We start from the raw sequence: 7,306 nt of genomic DNA on the forward strand, positions 1-7,306 counted from the left end.
TACTCTGATTCACAGTTGGCTGTAAGCCAGTATAAGGGAAAATATGAGGAAACTCATCCGGCTATGATCAAGTATCTTCAGGCAGTCAAAGAAGAGGCTGGGGCACTTGAAGAATTCCGTCTGAGTCAAGTGCCCAGGTCAGATAACAACCAGGCGGATGCATTGTCCAAACTGGCATCTTCCGCCTGATGTGATACGCCTCGGTCACTCTTTTGGGAAGTTTTAGAAAAAGAAGTATATATGAAGAACCTATTGGAGTCCTTGACCGAAGCTCCACCTAGATGGATGGCATATGGGCATATTTGGCAGACGGCACGCTTCCTGATTCACCACAAGAGGCAGCCATCATGAAGAAACGAGTAGCAAATTTCGAGATGAGAAATGGAGAGCTCTTCAAGGATGGTTTTCTTAAACCTTTATTGAAGTGTGTTACCTAGAAATGGGTAAAGAAGTTCTCGAAGAATTGCATGCGGGATACTGTGCCTCTCATATAGGCGGCAGGTCCGTAGCCGTCAGAGCCAGGCGACACTATTTTTGGCCTACTCTTGAAGTAGATGCTAAAGAGTTGGTGAAGAGGTGTGACAAATGCCAAAGGTTTGACAAGCTTATCCACCGCCCGGCTACTGATCAGACGGCAATCCACAACCCAATCCCGTTTGCTACGTGGGGCATGGATATCTTGGGTCCTTATACGACTGCACCAGGCTAAAAGCGTTGGCTGTGGATTACTTCACCAAAAGGGTAGAGGCTGAGCTGGTCAAGAACATCAAGACAAAGGATGTCATCTCTTTCATTTGGAAGAACGTCATCACCCGGCTTAGGCTACCTATCTCAGTTTGAAACGCCTCACCTTAAGACTTGGTTGGGAGATCAAGGAATCTCAAATTGTTTTGCATCAGTCGGCCGACCCCAAGCAAACGGCCAAGTTGAAGCCTTCAACAAGCTTATCTCAGACGACATTAAAAAGAAAATTGAAAGAGCTAGTGGCTTTTGGGCAGAAGAATTGATTCATGTCCTATGGTACATCCGGACAACTACCAAAGGGGAAACCGGTGAAACCCCGTTTCTCATGCTGTACGGTGCTGAAGCCGTCTTTCCCATTGAACATTACGAGCCAACTCTCATAGTCATGCTTTATGATGAAGAGGCAAATTGGGAGGCCATGCGGCTGACATTGGACTCCCTCCCGGAACGCAGGGGCAATGCTGCCCTACGTCATGAGATATACCGTCTGAGAATGACGAGAGCCTACAACAAGAAAGTACACAAGCGCCCTTTGAAAGCTAGCAACTTTGTGTTACGAGAAATGGAGGCAACCGGTAGGGCCAATGAGCTTGAAAAGCTAACCCCCAATTGCGAAGGCCCCTATCGGGTCTATGAAGAATTCATGGATGGCACCTACTGTCTGGAAACCCCAACACGGCAAAAGCGTGGATGAGATGAAAGCTTTGAGCAACAGCTCAGAGTAAGCTGCTGGGAAAAAGCCGGATGCTTCTAAAACACCAAAGAGTGGTGAGCCACTCATCGCTGCAGTCGTCTGTACAGTGGCTAAAGGGGTGGAGTCTTCTCAGTCTCGCACCCAAGGTAAGACACGAATCAAACTCCCCTGGCCGATTAACTATACGCGAGTCAAGACTCGGGTCAGCCCGTCTGAAAGTTTGATGAGCAACCAGCATGACTCGGGTGCCGCCTATGCTGCTTTCTCACCACATACTCCGTTTGGTGCAGATACCCCCTTAGGGCCGCCTGACATGTAGGCGTTTGCCAAGAGGATGGTGCGGACTCTAATAAGGATAGAGGAACACTCTGTGCCTGATGTGCTGATAGTGGATTTTGATAGAATCAAGGGCCTGGTGGCTGAGGTAGCTTAGTACTTAATTAGTACCTCATGATTTTTCCATTAAAATTTTCAAGTGTTTAGCTAATCGTCTGACCCTTCCTTTTCAGGTTATGCTAAGGGTAGACAGGCTGGGGTCCCCTTTAGGCAAAAGCAAGAAGAGGAAAATGATGCTAAATGGAGGACCACCGAAGCTCTAAACTATGTAGAATGTTTTGGGTGTTTTTGTCCCTCGGGAGAGTTACGTCACAAAGACTGGTCCGGCTGAGCTATACCTGCAAAAACAACGGAGACTCCGGGTGGTTAGAGCTCCGCCTCCGAAGATCAAGTTAGTAACTTAAAAGAGAATAAAAAGTACAGAAATTTAGGTGGGTATCTGCTTGTATTCCAAGCTCAGGTGTTTCTCTTATGAGAGAGAAAGTAGGTGTAATAAATGATTGAATGTGTCCCTAAAATGGGGAAATATCTCCCTATTTATAGGGTCATTGGTAGGTGTGCCCCTATCTAGGTTACTTAACCTAGATTTTAGTGGGCTGCGCCGAAATACGGTGCTTCTTGGAATTTGGGCCCTTGAAGGCCGCCATTTCATAAGCTATCTGAAGGGGCCACGTGTCAGGTGGCTAGGGGGCAACTTGGGTCAGCCTAGACTTGACACGTGACCTTCTCTTATTGGGACACTTGTCTAAGGTAATATTTATCCTAAACATTTGCCCCTCACAGGGGTCACGTGGATGTCACGTAAGGCATGTGACACGTGTCCACCTATCAAAGGTGAACAGTAACAACGGCTAGTAAAATTTAATGTTCAACAGGGATGGTCGCGTTTCACCCTTCTATAAATAGAAGTTTACCCCCCTCCCTTCTCTCACTTTCATTTTCATTTGATTTTCTAGAGAGAGAAAGAGAGATTTTTAGAGAGTGAATCTCTAGTTCCGTCTGCATCAAATTCTCAAGATTTTCGTGTGTTAACTTTGCAGAACCCGGTCACCGTCTGTAGCAGTTTTCAGAATTTTCAGAGTTAACGTAAGGTAACCGCATTTACCATTTTTAGCTTTTCTTTTTCAACTCGTATACATTCTTTTTTCCGTCTATATACATAGCCTTTAAAATAAAATGAGCTCTCAATCCACACACTAGGCACTGCCTAGGACATTCAGCCGGTCTCCTAGAACGGCTGAATCTAGAATAGGGGGTGTCATTTCTGGATTGTCAGAACTGCTGTGCTCATCCCCTAATTCTTCCCTCTTTGTGTTTGTGTAGGACACAATGGCTAGAGTCAAACAGACAGCCAGAAAGTGTAAAAGCCGACGCGCTATGGAAGTGCCAGCCGACGAGGTTGTTTCGGATGGGGAACATGAGGGTTCAGAGGAGAGAAGTAGTTTTGATAATGAGGCTCCCTCTTACTCCGGGAGCTCAAGTGTCAGAGAGGTAGACGGTGAAGAGGCCGCCTCCTCTAATGGGTCCGGGGAAGGATCAGGCGGTGTTGAAAGATCGGGAGCCGAAGCTTCTAGCTCCGATCAAGATAATTTCGCGGCTGACTATCAGCAGTCGGCGAAAGTCTCTGACAACCCTGACCCGAAGATGATTAGAATGCTTCCGGGTGACATAGCCCTGCTGAAGAGTTGCTTCAGGGATTTCAAAGAAAAGCACCCCTTTGGATAGGGGTGGAATATTATCGTTCCGCCTGGGGACGTAGTGATGGCTTCGGATGACAAAATAGAAAATGCAAACAACTATTTTGTCTGCTATGAGGCGATAATAGAAGCTGGCCTCAAGTTCCCTCTAAATACTAGGATTAGGAAAATCCTGAAGGGGTATGATCTAGGTGTCTGGCAGCTCACCCCAAACTCATGGGTGAATATTCTAAGTTACATTGCTGCCTGCGAGCTCCAGAATCTTGCTCCCAGCTTATTTACCTTTGCTCATATGCACTACTTGAGCAAGGCCCCATGCGGTCATGGGGCATGGTATACTCTTACCACTCTGCCTTAGTACTTGATGACTTTGGACAAGGTGTTCAAATGGTTCGGGTGGAAGGAAAAATTTTACGTGGTCTCCTCACCAACTCTGAAACACAACAGGACTCTGTGGCGGTACAATAAGGAACTGGTTTTCCTTGGTAGGAAATGCCCTCTCCCGGCGCTCTCTACTAGGGCCCGGGAGCAAATAATGGAGCCGGGTTTCTTTGAAAATACTACTGAACCCTTGGACGATAGGACTCATATCATTGTTCCAAAGAACTGGATCCCCCACCCAGACTATTTCAAAGATGAAAGTTTTCTCTCCGCCTGTGGGTTAAGCACCATGTTTTCCAAGGGTAGATCCACTTGCATCCGGTTTTCCTGTTTTTTTTTTATTTTTGTACTTTCTGTTTAGGGTAAAAATACCCTAGACACATGGACCAATGAGAGGAGGCCACGTGTCGAGTTCAGGATGGCCCACGTGGCTTAATATCCTCTTAACACATGACTCCCTTGGATACATCTCTGAAATGGCGGCCTTCAAGGGCCCAAATCCCAAGAAGCGCCGTAAAACGGCGCAGCCCACTAAATCCTTGGTCAAGTGACCTAGATAGGGGAACGTTCTCCAATGACCCTATAAATAGGGAGATATTTCCCCATTTTTGGGACACATTCAATCATTTATTACACCTACATTCTCTTACATCAGAGAAAGACCTGAGCTTGGAATCCAAGCAGATCCCCACCTAAATTTTCGTACTCTTTATTCCCTTTTAAATTACTAACTTGATCTTCGGAGGCAGAGCTCCAACCACCCAGAGTCTCCGTGGTTTTGCAGGTACAACTCAGCCGGACCAAACTTCGTGACCTAACTCTCCCGAGGGACAAAAACACCCAAAACATTTGGCGCCGTCTGTGGGGAGAGTATCTCGAAGATGATTCAAGAGTCTTTACCACCCCCTAAGCATTTGGGCGATGACCCGGAAGTTTTTACAGACCAGGAAGATGAAGATCCTCAGGATGAAACCTAAACAGCCGATGATGGCTCTCTAATAACTAAGCGCATCCGGCACAGAGACACTCTGGAGCGGGGTGCCTCCAGGCGGGTACAAATCGACCCCTTGGGCAGCCGGAAGGGGAAACCCACATGGCAGCTGGATCAGCTCCTGTCACCCGAGACGAACTCATGAGGTTCATGACAAGTTTCAAGGGTGAAATCAAAGATCTGATCACCAAGAGCCGGGCTGGCCCGAGTAGGGGTCAGTCGGCCAAGAAGAATCCTCCGAAAGAGGGGAAGTCATTCAGAGATCGACAACCAACTCCTCATCCAAAGGAGAAGGCAGGCGGGACCATTGATTGGTCCAAAATTCTTCTTCCTAAGAGGAATACCAACAACACTCGCAGGACTCAACAGCCAGTGGGAAGCAAAAAATCAACTCTTAACGCCCGGGAGATCATCAATCGGAAGAGAAATCAACAGTTGTCTGAGTCAGCTTCTACGTCGAATTTTCCAGACAGCTTCAACAACACTTCTGCAGGGAATGCACTTTCCTTGCATGAGAGTCAGACAGGCGGTAATACCGTCCACTCTGGTCCTCAGATGATCAGGACTGCACCGTATGTACCATCTAAGGTCTACGTATCCACCTTACTATATGTAGCCGGCCTTCTTCGGAGGTCAGGCGGCATATAACAATGTCCAGCCACTGGACTGGCAGCTCCGTCTGCTCCACCTGGGTGAACAACCTTCTGCGTTCACCCGAGAGATAACCGAGGCGGCACAGCCGACCAAGGCTAAAAATGTGTTGGTAGGTATCTGTGATGGTACCACCAACCCGGAAGATCACCTCATGGCATAGTTTCAGGAAGCTTGCCTTCCTGTTTGCTTCCAACTTCTCAATGAACATCCCTACTAAGAAAACAAGCCTTGACTTGAGCACCATTAAGAAGGAGGAGAGAGAAGGGCTGCGCTCCTATATCAGACGGTTCAATCTGATTAGAATTTAGATCCAAGGACTGTCTGATGAGGTAGCTTTTACAGACTTTTTCTAGGGTCTGAGAGACGGGTCGAATTTTAATTTCGACCTAGTCAGAAAAGGGGCTTTCACTTTACAGGCGGCCCTGAGGGAGGCGGAAAGCTATATTCAAGCAACCGACCTCTGCACGCCTGGTAATCAGTCGGTCTTCAAGAAGTCTGGCAAACAGAAAGACACCAAAAAGAAAGAAGAGAGCAAGAAAAGAAAAGAAGTCTGGGCGGTTAGTGACTCTCACCAGCTGTCCCAGAAGAAGAAGAAGGAATTTAAACCATACGTCCCTAAGTACGAGTTTAACAAGGACTACAACTCCATCCTCATGGAAATTAAGGACCAGCTGTTCCTAGAGAAATCGAATCCAATGAAAAGTTCCATTCAAGCCAAGAACAAAAACAAATTCTGCCAATACCATGAGGAAGTTGGCCATGACACCAACGACTGCTTCAGCCTTCAATGGGCGTTGGACCGTCTGGCTGACAAGGGGATGTTAAAGTCCTACATTTCCATGTCCAAAGGGACTAATAAAAAGAATCTGGGGCAGACGTCTAAGACACCCCAGCCTACTAGTAGTTCGGACACTGATAAGGAGCCGGTATACACAATAGCAGGCGGGTTCTCATGCGGTGGCCCTACCATCCGGGGAACCAAGAGCCATCTTCGAAAGATGGACAAGGATGATGATGAGCAAGCATCTGCAAGCCCCTTCTTCTTAGAGGTCCTTATCACTGAGAAGGATAGGGGCAGCGTCCGCCGTCCGCATGACGACCCGGTTGTCATTTAATGTAAGGTTGCCAACCAGCTGGTTAGACGGATCCTTATTTACACCGGCAGCTCATCAGACATCTTCAGCCTCCGATGCCTGCAAAAGCTGAAATATAATGTTAGCAGCATGCATCCGGTTACCCACCCCTTGGTTGGTTTTGGGGGTGGAATGGTTTACCCAGTCGGAAGGGTTAATTTACCAATCCGGCTGGGAAAAAAAGGAAAAGGGCGACACCTGGTCGTCAAGTTCTTGGTCGTTGAGGAGTTGACCGTCTACAACATTATTTTGGGCCGGCCAACCCTCAACGAAGCCAAGGCTGAAATCATCCCTTCCCTCATGCTCATAAAGTATGAGAGGGATGACGGCTCTGTTGGTTCCTTGAATGGGGATCAGAAGATGGCCCGGGAGTGCTATCTCTCAGCCGTCAAAGATACTGTGGCCTCAGACGGCCAGGAACCAATAGACCTTGACAATTTCAAGGATGCCGACCCAGTATAAGCCCCACCAGCAACCGGAAAGAAAAGAAAGGCACCTCTGCTGGTGGAGGTGAAGTAAGAGAAAAAATAGCAATCACTGACCGGTGAACGGTCAGATGAGCTCCGTCCCCAACCAGCTGGAGAACATGTTGATATACCTTTGGACGACAGCCGTCCGGAGCGTACTGTAAAGGTTGGGCAGTTGCTTATGCTAAGTTGGGTGCAGACTTGCACCT

Source organism: Chenopodium album, chromosome 2, assembly GCF_948465745.1.
Source record: "Chenopodium album chromosome 2, dcCheAlbu1.1, whole genome shotgun sequence".
In the NCBI taxonomy this organism is placed as follows: domain Eukaryota; kingdom Viridiplantae; phylum Streptophyta; class Magnoliopsida; order Caryophyllales; family Amaranthaceae; genus Chenopodium; species Chenopodium album.